Source organism: Pristis pectinata, chromosome 1 (genome assembly GCF_009764475.1).
Source record: "Pristis pectinata isolate sPriPec2 chromosome 1, sPriPec2.1.pri, whole genome shotgun sequence".
NCBI lineage: Eukaryota > Metazoa > Chordata > Chondrichthyes > Rhinopristiformes > Pristidae > Pristis > Pristis pectinata.
In genome coordinates this window covers 56,420,384-56,433,154 of record NC_067405.1, presented here as the reverse complement: position 1 = coordinate 56,433,154, position 12,771 = coordinate 56,420,384, and the positions used below count along the sequence as shown (strand labels likewise).

General features: G+C 40.6%; 1 long non-coding RNA gene across 1 annotated transcript in view; it reads right to left on the bottom strand.

Annotated features, from left to right (window-relative positions):
- LOC127576056 (uncharacterized) overlaps nt 1-11,186 on the bottom strand; it is a 37,031-nt gene extending 25,845 nt beyond the window's left edge. The window contains exon 1 of the long non-coding RNA XR_007957163.1: nt 11,067-11,186. This is a non-coding gene — a long non-coding RNA (uncharacterized LOC127576056). The remainder of the gene's footprint in view (nt 1-11,066) is intronic.
- Nucleotides 11,187-12,771: the final 1,585 nt, after the last annotated feature.

The window sequence follows — 12,771 nt, the reverse complement described above, 5'->3', positions numbered from 1 at the left end:
CAGGGTCATGCCTTGACCAGTCATGGATGAGGCTGATTTTCTTCAGGCAATGCCTCATCTAACCAATGCAACAAATTATTGTACATGGGATCATCAACTTCAAATGGCATCACCTCAGATGTCTGCGTCAGTGGGGAAAGATGGGTGTATTGGGCAGGGAGAGAGGTGTATTATGTAGGGAGAGAGCTGAGTCAGACAGAGTGAGGTGAATCAGAGAGGGAGAGAGCTGAATCAGACAGGGGGGAAGTGTAAGAGACACGGAGAGATGCATCAGATTGGGCAAAATTTGCATCAGACAGTGGAGGGCTGTATCAGATGGGGAGGGAGATGTTTCAGACGGGAGAGATATAGCAAGTAGTGGGAGAGATGCAGCAGATGGGGAGAGATGCAGCAGATGGGGGGGAGAGACGTGCAGCAGATGGGGAGAGACGTGCAGCAGATGGGGAGAGATGCAGTAGATGGGGGAAAGAGCTGCAACTGTTAGTACATTAACAAAAAGATAGAATGCTTTGACCTTCCTTCAAACAGAACAATCTGACTGTTGTATTAGTCACCGAGAGATGGAATGTTTCAAACAGACCCCAGTGGCAATCAAAAAAGCATACCAATATCAGAGCTTCTGAGGGCAGCGTCGGGTTGAATGAGTCAGGTAACAGATGGTCCCTGTATAGACAGCTCTTCTTCTCCTCACAGCTCTTTGCACAGAGAGTTACGGTCTATTACTCAGGATATTCATTTAAAATGTCTGAATTGGAATGACTTAGCAATACCCACATAAACAGTCTGCCTTAAAGTCTTTCAACCATATCTTTTGTCCTGTCCTAGATTTTCTTCACGATAGATTCAATGGCTGCTAGGGTGGAAATAAGTTTTCACTTAACTATGCATCTTGCAGACAATTTTGAAAGAATAAAGAAAAATCAAACTGTGAACTATTTCTTTGCAGTTTTGAACATAAGCATTGAAAATTAATCCATACAATCTACTTGCTATGTAACAGCTCTTGGTTTATGAGGAAATGCTGCAATGTTATTTGTTCGTTTGCAAACTGTGGGTGAAGATAACATTCTGGCTTCTCACTGAATACATTACACTCTAATATTAAATATCGTGAGTTTTCTAATTTAACAAAAAGTGCAATAGATGTGATGGTGGTTGTAGAATCATCTTCATGAGAACACTGTGTTACCTCATTATATTTGGCAATTTCAAATTTGCTCTAACTTTGAAGTACAAAATTTGCATGTGGTCCTAAACATCCCAAACTGAAGCAACAGACAAAATGATGGAGGAACTCAGCGTGTCAGGCAGCATCTGTGGAGGGAAATGAACAGCTGATGTTTCGGATTGATACCCTTCATCAGGACTCCAGATTCCTGCAGTCCCTTGTGATCCCAAACTGTAGTCTACATATGGGTTCATCATTCAACAAAGTAGCAGCAGTCACAAGTCCTCACATAAATTATCCTAGAATTAATCTGTTCATAGAAAAGAAACATCTCATCTTGTACTGACACACCATTAGCCCTGATCTCCTGACCCAATGTCAGCACTACTTGCTGGGACTTATCCCTATTTCTCAGTGGAGGTCCTTGTGCCCACTGCTGGTGTGGGCTTAAACCAACAGTGGTATCTCCTGCCCTGCTGCTTTTGCTGCTGGCTGCTCCTGCTCTGCATCAGTGGAGATCTCATGAAGTCCACTTTGCACAGGTTACTCAGCTTGTAGGCTGGGAAACCTTCCAACTGAGACTGTGGCAGGTTCAATCAGGTGGAAAAATAGCAGTTCCATTTCAATAATGGGCAAAGTTGGGTGTCGGAGGAAAGGTAAAGTGGAATTTTTACTTATTATTTACTGATGTAAGTATCTTAGTCATTTGGACCGTGAAAGTTTTACTCCTGCGAGAAGCATTTCTAAGTAATTGCAATGTTTTAAAAGGTATTTTTATTTTTTGATTTTCAGGGCTTTTAATTTCAAAGGTGTTCACAAGCAGTAAGCCTGTGATGGGAGGGAACCTCACGGGATGTCAAAGCCCGACGGTGCAGCCATCTGACTGAGTTGAGCCAGCCCCTGTGCTGCACACTGCCATGGCGTGCTGGAGTTAGGCTGGGAAGAAAGTGCCTGAGGCCACGCCAGGCAGGCTGGTCCGTAATTATGGGGCAGCAGAAGATCTTCCCTATTATGTGGGCGCAAGAAACTGCAGATGCTGGAATCTGGAGCGAAAAAAACAAACCGTTGGATGGACTCGGGGTCAAGCCGCATCTGCAGAGGCAAAGGGATGGTTGGTGTTTTGCATCAAGACCGTGCATCAGGACCAAACGTTTTGGATCGAGGCCCTGCGTTCCTATTATGTGGTGGTAGGAGTCAATAATCGTTAAGCTGTGACTGGAAGGGGAACCAAGAGGGGAATCATGCAGAGAGTGGCTGGAACCTGGACTGTGTTGCCGAATGAGATGTTGGAGGAAGATACATGGACAACATTTAAAAACGATCTAGACGATCACTTGTATCAAGTCATAGAAGGCTGTGGACCTAACATGGGTAAATGGGATTAGTATAGGGGTGTATAATATTCAGCATGAGTGTGGTGGGCCGAAGGGCCTGCTTCTGTGCAGTACGAGTCTAGGCCTAGCCAGGATTTGCTTCTTTTGGGTTTGCTTCCATCCTGCCCTCACCGGAAGCAATAAGCTGCTCTTTACGTGCTGTGTATGTGGACTTGAGAGTGAAACAGGTTCCTGAGTGGGTCAGTTGGCTTTGGCATATCGGTGCCTGGCACCCCTTGGCACCCAGCATGGAAGTAAGTTTCCGTGACAGCCTCTTTTGTCTCCTTCCCAGTTCTGATGAAGGGTCTTCGATCTGAAATGTTAACTCTGTTTCTCTTCCCACAGATGTGACCTGACCTGATGAGTATTTCCAGCAATTTCTGATTTTATTCCTGCCATAGTTGTTTTCTCTAAGTGTGTGGGAATTCCAGAATGACAGGAATTGAGTTGACACCAGTGAGCCATCAGTTCTCGGAACAAGCTTAAACACGTGTAAAAGTGAGAGGGTGTGCCACTCTAACATCAGGCTCTATGCACCAGATGTTACTAGTCTACAAAACAAACGTGTAGGCAAATTCCAGATGAGCATTCCTTTGTAACCTAAGTTGCAGGAACAGTAGCAGGAATTGAAATAGGAAATCATTGTCGGTGTGGGCAAGTAAAAGCTGGTTCAGTCTTTCTTTTCTCTTTGTGGTGTGAGCAGATGATTGGGAGGAGGAGTGAAAAGCTCCAAGAGCTTGTTTTCTATCAGAGTAGCTTTAGCCAGAAGCATGTGATAAGAAGTCGGAACATTCAATGCATTATCTTAGGAATGTTTTATTACATTACATAAATCAGATCTGGTTTTCCTCAGGGTCTTTCAAGATCCCTACCCCTTGTCGGATGCTCGGCTACGGTTTTACAATTTACTTTGTTATTAAATTTCCATGATTTTCTTGTAGAGTGAAAGTGGGACAAAAATTTGTTTTAATATATACAGAAGAAATAAGCCACAGGTGTTAGAAACCTGAAACACTCAAGAAGTCAGCCTCCGTCTATGGAGAGAAAAACTGAGTTAACTTTGCAGACTAGGTGACCTTACATCAGAACATTTTTGAAATGGTTGAAATCTTCTGAGCATTAGTTAGGATAGTAGAGGCTAGACAATGAATGCAAACCAGCCAGGAGTTCAGGGTTATTACACAGATAAATTAGATAATGTGGCCCAATTTAAAATCCTCATGCTAAAACTTCTCAAAAGTACCACCACCACCATGAAGTAAAACCCAAGAATGCTTCATTAAGTGGGTTGTGTTGTCTCTGACTTTATGCTAATAATTCAAAAACATTCACCATCTAGTTCCATAATGCATCATTTTTTTAACTTTAACTCAAAACAAAAAAGCAAAATTCAAATTAGAGATTATACTTGCAAATATTTGCATCAAGTATGCAACTATTCCAAACTGTAATTGTAGAAGATTCGTTCATCAAGACATATACGAAGAAATAGATGCAATATCCTAAATTTATTGTACACCAATCCTGCCGTTCCCAAAAGTGTCATTTGGCTGCAATCCTTAAATTCCAAGAAGTATAGATTTGACCTTTGTGACTGGGAGATTAAATTAGATGTAAATTAATTTTGTTGAGTGCAGAATTTTAAGTTCTTTAATAATTGGAAATTAATTGAATTTTAACATGATTATTTACACACATATATTTCTGAAACAAGATCATTTTGAAAAGCTAAAAATGATGGGGTCAGACAGCTTCCAGCTGTGTGTAACTACTTCTAAGTGCTCCGCTTTCTTCATTAAGTCAAAATTTATGTATGCTTGCTGCTGACGCACAAGCACTCTGGATTTGCTGCTTAGTACAGAGTGTAACCACTACCAGCTCTTTTTGTTCTATCAAGAAATCAAATGGTGTAAAGACACATTATGTGCTGGTTAGTAACATTCAAGTACCTTGGAATTATAACTAATTATATTGGAAAGTCAGATGGAGCTCTTCATTGTTCTTCCAGTTAATGTGATAAGTGACAAATGAATGGTTCATTTTGTTTTATTCAGTTGTTGCCAGGATACAAGATATATAGAGTGGATAAAAATAAACCATAACCTATATAGGTCAGGTCATGACAAGTAGCAAATCTCACAGCTCGGCTGAGTGTGTTAATGCAACAGCCTGACCAAATTTAAGGCAGACCTGAGTCTTCCTATTCAACCTCTTTTTTTCAAAGCCACAAGAGCTTTGGTTGGGTCTAGAGTTGCTGTTGTTGCAGGGTTTTGGTTCTCACTGCCTACCTTTTTAGTTTCGTTACTTTGAAGTGTTATTTACCCCTCTCCACAGCCTTTGTCGACCAGACATTATTGTATCAGGGGCAACCAAACAAACCGCTTGGAATTAGAGGAAATGGCAGCTTTTAGTAATACAGAAACGCACAAAAAAGCTGTGAAAAGAAGGAAGAGGACACTAAATGAAGATACTTTTAACATGGCCTAATGTTTTAGTTTTATAATCAATAGGAATTAGAGTAAGATGCAGGATAAGAGAGGGCAACATATTTCCTTGTGCAGCTATTGGCTTATCATAGTGCAGTGAGTTCCATTTAGCCTTCCAGACCTCTGTAGGGTTGAAATGATCTTGCTGGAAGGCAAGTGGTAAGGGCTAGTTGGCATTTTACAACTTCGATTGATGGGAGAGGAAGTTGGTGGGGTTCTGATGGGCTGGAATATGTTGATTTTCCTCAATTGTCTGGATTTTATGAAGGACAGCAGCTTAAAGGATGGATAGTAGCTACATTTGGATCTTTACTTGTGGACCACACTCCATTACCAATTACATAAGAGCCACTTCTCATGTCCCTGGGAAGCAGAATGCTCTCACAGGAAGTCACATGTATATATGTGATAAAAGATGCATTGCAGAATATCCTTGAATTTTGAAATTCCACACGAGTTAAGGAAACTTTTGAACTGTGTCGCCAGGGACCATGGAAGATGTAGACATAATGCACAAATGGAAACTAAAAACTCCTCCGGGAGTAATGATTGCCTGAACAATAATTACTCATGACCCAATCCACAAACATGAAGGAAGAACTGTAGAGGTAGCCTCTGCCACCTCTAAAGCAATTATCTGGCTGAAGCATCCAAATGCAGAAGTATAAACATTGGCCTGTAGCTTCATTAGCCATTGAAAAGAAAACTATCAGGTAGTCTGTGCAATACAGCTTTCATGCTATTGAGCCAGGTCTGCCTGGCTATTTTTGGATTCTGCTTTAGTCCTCACTTCAATTAATCAGTGTGTTAACTAGTACAATGAACTGTGAAAAAGACTATTGAAGATTTTGGTGTTCAGATTAAAGCTCTGTAGAGATTTCTGACATTTATAGTTAAAAGATCCAGCCTAAGTCTCTGTGATAGTACTTTCATCTATGAAGTAGAACTTTCCAGGGTCAAACATCCCTGTCTCAATCCAAGTTGTCCCAAAGCAAATTGCTGCAGATGGCAGAAATCCGAAATAAAAACAGAACATAGAGGAAACACTCAGCAGGACAGGAGTCAGGAACCATCTTTGGAAAGAGGAAAAGTGTTAACTCTTCAGGTCCATGATTTTTTGTTGGAACTGGGAAAAGTTAAATATGAAACAAGGTTTAAGTTGCACAGAAAGAAGGAAAGGGTGGAAGGGTAAGAAAGGGACAGTTGGTGATAGGAGAAATTTAATGACACAAGTGGAGGTGTTGCCATGTGCAAGGGGGTTAAAATAATCCAGTCAGTGTTTCAACATGGTCTCTATCCTCAGGTGCACTTTAAATATTCAGCAAAACATCTTGAAGAGCAGAGGAAAAGGGATCTGCTAGTCACTTATCTTGCTGACTCATAATATCCTGGCATAGATGATACGTCCCCTAACCCCTAAGTGTGCACTCACCTTTAGTGGATCTTCCAGTGATAACATCCTCCATAAAGCTGACCACAGCCTCTTTAGTCAGAACCATGGGTCTTTGAGATGTAAATATCCTCATGTAGTGACCACCCTTTGCCCACCACCCCCCAACACGCACACGCTCACGCACACACAAATGCTGAAAAACAAACAAAACATTGTCGGGTGGCTAAGACACCTCCCCACTGTCTTAGCTGGTTGTGTAAATTAATTCTGAAGTCTCCGATGTTGAAAATATCTTCAAAAAGCTGTGAACAACTAATTTATTGAGACTTGAAATTTATTATTTTTGAAATACAAATACAATACATTTAAAATAATTAGAATGATTTTCGTGAATTCAATTCACTCAGAAATATATATAAAATAACATAAGAGCAGGGAGATATTATCTTTGTAAAACATTAGTTAGACACAACTGGAGTACTGTGTACAGTTCTGGTTGCCACACTATAGGAAGTGCATGATCTCACTGGAGAGGGTGCAGAGGAAATTCACCAGGATGTTGCTGGGATGGAGCATCTCAGTTATGAGGAGAGACTGAATAGGCTGGGTTTGTTTTCCTTGTAATGTGGAGGCTTAGGGGGAACCTGATAGAGGTATAAAAAATAATGAGGGGTATAGTTAAATAGGAGGAAACATTTCTCCATCGTAGCGGTATCTAAAACTATATAACATAGGTTTAGGTAAGGGGGTATAAGATTTAAGAGGGAATCTGAGGAAAAAATGTCTTTACTCAGAAGGTGCTTGGAATCTGGATCTCAGTGCCTGAACTCTCAGAACATTTGCAAAGTATTTAGATAAGTATTTGAAATGCTAATGGCATAGAAAGCTATGGGCAGAGTGCTGATCATGGGATAGGTTCTCAATGGTCAGCATAGACATGGTGGGCCAAAGGGCCTGTTTCTGTGCTATATGTCTCTATGAGAACACATAAGAGCAGAAGCCGGGTTATATGGTTCCTCAAGCCTGCTCTGCCATTCAGATTATGTCAATCAGATCTTGGTCTCAATTCCACATTTTCACCTGTTCTCTTTCATTCCCCTGCATACCAAAAATCTATTGAATAATGAATAATTCAGTCTCCTTAGCTTGAAATAAAGGGATGCAGGAACAATACCGGCTTGAAATAAGTTTGCAATCCATAAACTTGGACTGAATGTGCTGATGAACACTGGTTAGACCTGGGTTAAAGGGTGATATGGATGACATGAACACAGTGAAGGAGAAGAGATATGATCTTGGAGATGGCAGAATAAACCTATCACTCTGCAAGTGAAGCACTGAGGTCGAGTTTCTGCAAATGGGTTTACTACTGAATGTGAGAGTATGGTTGTTGTATTAATTCTGGTTAAACAATAAGAAGTTTGGTGTGTTAGAAATCTATTGCCACTTCTTATATGATCAAACATCTAAACATACTAGACAGCTATTGGTACTTAAGTGTGATTTATTGTTAAATTATTATGTTAGACAGAAGAAAGAGTCCACATGTACGTTTTCACAGATTTGACCATCAGGTTATTGAATTTGACCTCAGCCTGAATAGAAAGTTTATATAAGCAAATTTAAGGGAAAAGAGACAACTTCTAAAATATCGCCAGTCGGTTGTGAAACCCATGCAGTAATAAATGTAAAACTCCTCCCTCCCACTGATTGGCAAATGTCAGTGGATGCTTTCCTACAGTTCTCTTTAGGTCATTAGCATTTCAAAAGTCCTATCACCATAGGTGCCATCAGGTTCCCAACAACTATGAACCACCCTCATCCGGAGGCAATTATGACTTCCTGTTGAGATAATTAAAGCAAGGCTCATTCATTGCCACCCCACATACTCCATTTTTTCTTTCATTACTAACACTCAAGAAGCATTGTAGACAATAGCCACACAGAGTTCAAAAGGAGCTATTAATTTATGGTATGTTTAACTCTCATTCTGCTCGGGATTTGGTGAGCAGTCTGCATCATTCAGAAATCCCTCAGAATACACTGCAGAAATCCACAATTGGCAGATTAAGATGTCAATTGAACATATTTATATGAACCAGAATTTTGAAATATGCTTTGTATAATCTTTATATTTAAGCCTTCTGTGGGCCAGTGGTCAAAACCCAATTAAGTCATGTTGAGGGTTTTAAAACCTCAAGAGCTGCTCATTATAATGATCTCAAAGCTCACTGCGCTCAGCGTGCTGTTGATTGGTGGATGCATCAGAAACAACATCAAAGTGTGATCTCAATTTAAGGTGAGCTTGACTTAAAGGGGAAATGCATTGTTGTGGGAACAGGTGCTGGCAATTATTCTGCAATCTCATTGGGGGAACGTACAACACAGTGTTGTGAATGCTGCACTGGAGACCTGTAATGTGAGAAAGATGTCTGATAACCACAGCAGGCCAGAAACAAAAGAACACAAGAAAACAGGAGCAAGAGTAGGCCACTCGGCTCCTCAGACCTGACCAACCATTCAATGTGATCATGGCTGATTTTTGTGGGCTTCAACTCCTCTTCTCTGCCAGTTTCCCATAGCCCTCAATCCCTCAATCTTTCAAATGTTTATCTATTTCCACCTTCAGTATATCTAATGATCCATCCTCCACCACCCTCTGGGACAGAGAATTTCAGAGATTCACTATGAGACAAAAAAAAATTCTACCCACTTCAGTTTTAAATGACCGGCTCCTTATTCTGTAACTATGTCCCTTGCTCGTGACTCTCCTACTAGTGAAGACACCTACCCTGTCAAGCCCCCTTAGGAACTTGTATGGTTGAATAAGGTCACCCCTCATTCTTCTTAACTCCAAGGTATATAGACCCAAACGGTCTAGCCTCTCTTGATAGGACTATCCTCCGATCCCTGGAATTTGTCTGGTGAATCTCCTTTGGACTGCCTCTAACGCTACCATTTTCTTCACTCGGTAAAGGAAACAAAACTCTGTACAGTATTCCAGGCGTGGCCTCACCAACACCCTGTCCAACCGTAACAAAACCTCACCGTTCTAAAACTCTTCCAAACTCTTGAACTCAATGCTATGACTCTAATAAAGGCGAGCATGCTATACTTTACCACCATACTTCTTTACCACCTTATCGACTTGTGCGGCCACTTTCAGGGAGCTATGGATTTGGACCACATGATCCCATTCAAATAAACTGACATTTTTTTTAAATTCTAAACATATTAACGTTTCACCTTAACTTTTTGCTGCTGTTCTCCTCCATAGATCTCAGTGAAGGAGAGCTTCCTTGGCAGGTGTGCCTTGTCTGAGGGACTACTCAGCATAAGTCCTGGGGAATTATACATCCTTTTGCTTCGCTGCAGGACTCTGAGGAAACCAGTGATGGAGTGTGATTGTAGTACAGCAGGTGATCAGCTGCCAGGGACTTTAGAAACTTCAAATTCGCTCAAGCTCACATGGGAATCCCTAAGTTGCTGGCTCTTACATGGTGAAAGCATATCAGTTTGTGTGGAACTCTGGGCTCCCCCCTGTGAAATCCATCCACTGAATTCAACATCAGCTAATGCCCCAAAGAGCAACTTTTTCTTTCTTTGCTTTACCCCTGACAACCTTTTATCATGCCACACCACCATTTGCCATTTAATCTCTCCTGCCTCCAAAGACTCACAAATCTTTACCCTTTCTCTGCAACTTGAAGCTTGTTTGCCTCTACCTTTTCCCGGTTCAAATGGAAGATCACTGACCTGAAATACTAAAGCTCTTTCTCTCTCTGCCTTACTGCCAAGTATTTCTGGTTATCTGTCTTTAGTTTGATTTCTCTCAGCCTTCCTTCTGTTTTCTAAAAGATCAAGGATCCAATTTTCATAAATGCTAATAAACACAAAACAAAAAAATTGGGCAGGCATAATGTTGTAAATTACAAATGATATTGGAGACTAATCCAAAAGCAGAGTGCTGCAGATATTCAAAACCTGAGATAAAACAGAAAGTGCTGATAGCACTCAGCAGGTCCAACATCAACTATGAACAGAGAAAAGGTGCCAGTTTCTTAGGATGTCACTTGACTTGTTAAGTTTTTCCAGCAATTTCAGCTGATATTGGATGCATTCACTCATGCATACATACCTTTGACCTTCATACATTTCTCAGAAAGCCAATGTATCATCTTCCAGTGTAAGTGAATCTTTCCTCCATGCAGATAGGACGGAAATGCCTGTGCAATGTCTCATTTTCACTTACAAGGCCCTACTGACCAACTGGGTTTGCACCCACAAACTCTATATTGCAAGAGTTTAGCACCACAGGCGTACAAAAATCATAATTAAAGCAGCATGTTAACTTAGTCTTCAGGTTTTCAGCTTATAAGTATGCATAACATTATGATAAATGTATTAGACTTCACAATATAGGTATGGATATCGGTCTGGATTCCCCTCAGTGTTCTTTTAACACTAGTGGTATCTACTTATTTAAATTCAAATAGGTTACTACTGACATGAAATAACAGCAACTGAGAAATCCACATGTTCTTAGTGGTGTTAAAACTCTCTGTGCTTAATGTGCATGTAATGTCACACAAGATTAACATTTACCTGATTATGGATGAGTTGCAAATTTGATTAAAAACACTTACCTCCTGTATGGACCAGCAGACTATTTCATGAAAATGGATGAGGGATGAGTTGACAGTTGAACAGAAGCTTCCTTTCTATAAATGTTCTTATCAACAATATTTTCATTAACTGTGTTTTTCTTTAGAAAAGGAGAAGCCATTAAGAAAGCACTTTAGATCAATCAGAATCTGAAAGAGAAAGGTTTCAGATACAACCTTTGATCACAACACATGGTTGCTCTTGAAATATTAAGCGATTTTTCTTTCCCTTTTATTCCCTGATTAACCTACCGTGCACTTTCAACATTTTTGATTTAGTATTACTACTTTTTGTTAACTGTTGCCATTCCAAGTGAAACTCAAGGCTAAGTTAAAATGTTTTGTATGTGGATCTATCTGAAAGGTTACGAGGCAAACGTTAATGGGGTGAACATTCTTGGCTATGGTCTTTAGTTCCCTTTGGAACCATAACCACTTCGCCACTGCAACAGAAGTAAGTCCAGAATCCAGTCCATTCACTGGCAATAGGGTGCAGTAATCCCTTACCAATATGTGCCAGATCGAGTCTTTTATAAAATCAATGCCTTTGGATTAGGAGGCAAAGGGCAAGGTAATTCTTGTTTTATTATTTTACTTGAATTTAAGGTTTTCAATTAGTTCTGTGTGTTAGTTGCTTTTAAATAAGGTTAATTAAAAAAATACTTCTCTCATTCAGTTTAAAAAAATCAACAAGTTTAATAGTTTTTCAATGTCTCTGAATGTCTGTAACCTCTACATAAAGACATAAAAAATAGGGTCTTCAAGCCTGATGCACTGTTTATCAAGATTATGGCTGATCTTTTACCTCAGTGCTACTTCCCTGCACTATCTCCCACATTCCTTGATCCCCTTAATATCCAAAATTCTATTGATCTCTATTTTGAATGAATTCAATAACTGAGCCTCCACGGCTGAAATCAGTCGCAGGCTTTGGCAGAAGCTTCACCCCTTGCCTTACACTGAAGGCTGTTTGGGCTGGGTCATTGGCACTTTGCCACCTGAGGCCTTTCACCAATCAGACCCCTTTGCTGAATTGAGTTTGCAGAGGTCAGCAAGATCAGCCCTCTGCATTTGGATCAGGCAAAATGTGGGCAACAATTAGAAACATCATAACATGGAAAATAGGAAAGGAGTAGGCCATTCTGTCCTTCAGCTTGGCTCCACCATGTAATATGACCATGGCCGATCATCCACTCCAGTCCCTACTCCCATATTCCTTGACCCTTTTGGCATTAGGAAATATAACCATCTCCTTGAATATATTCAATGACAGCCTCCACTACCTTCTGTGAAAGAGAATTCTATGTGTTCATCACCCTCAAGATGAAGACATTTCTGAATGGCATACACCGCATCACAAGGCCGTGATTACTGGTTCTGACCACTCGAACCACCCAAGAACATCCTACCTGTATCTAGTCTGTCTAGTCTTGCAAGAATATTAGACATTTCTATGGGATCCTTGATCATTCTTCCACACTCCATTGAATGTAGGACTAACCAACTCAATTTCTCCTCATATGTCAGTCCTGCCATCCCAGGAATCGGCAGCTTCCTTGAATTGGTTGCTCTAAATATTTCTGGAAGGCATCTTATGTTTTCCAGCTGATTGGGCTGCAGTAACATGACTAGAAGCCTTCGTTGCACTCTCTCCATGGCAAGAACATCCTTCCCAGATAAGGAGACC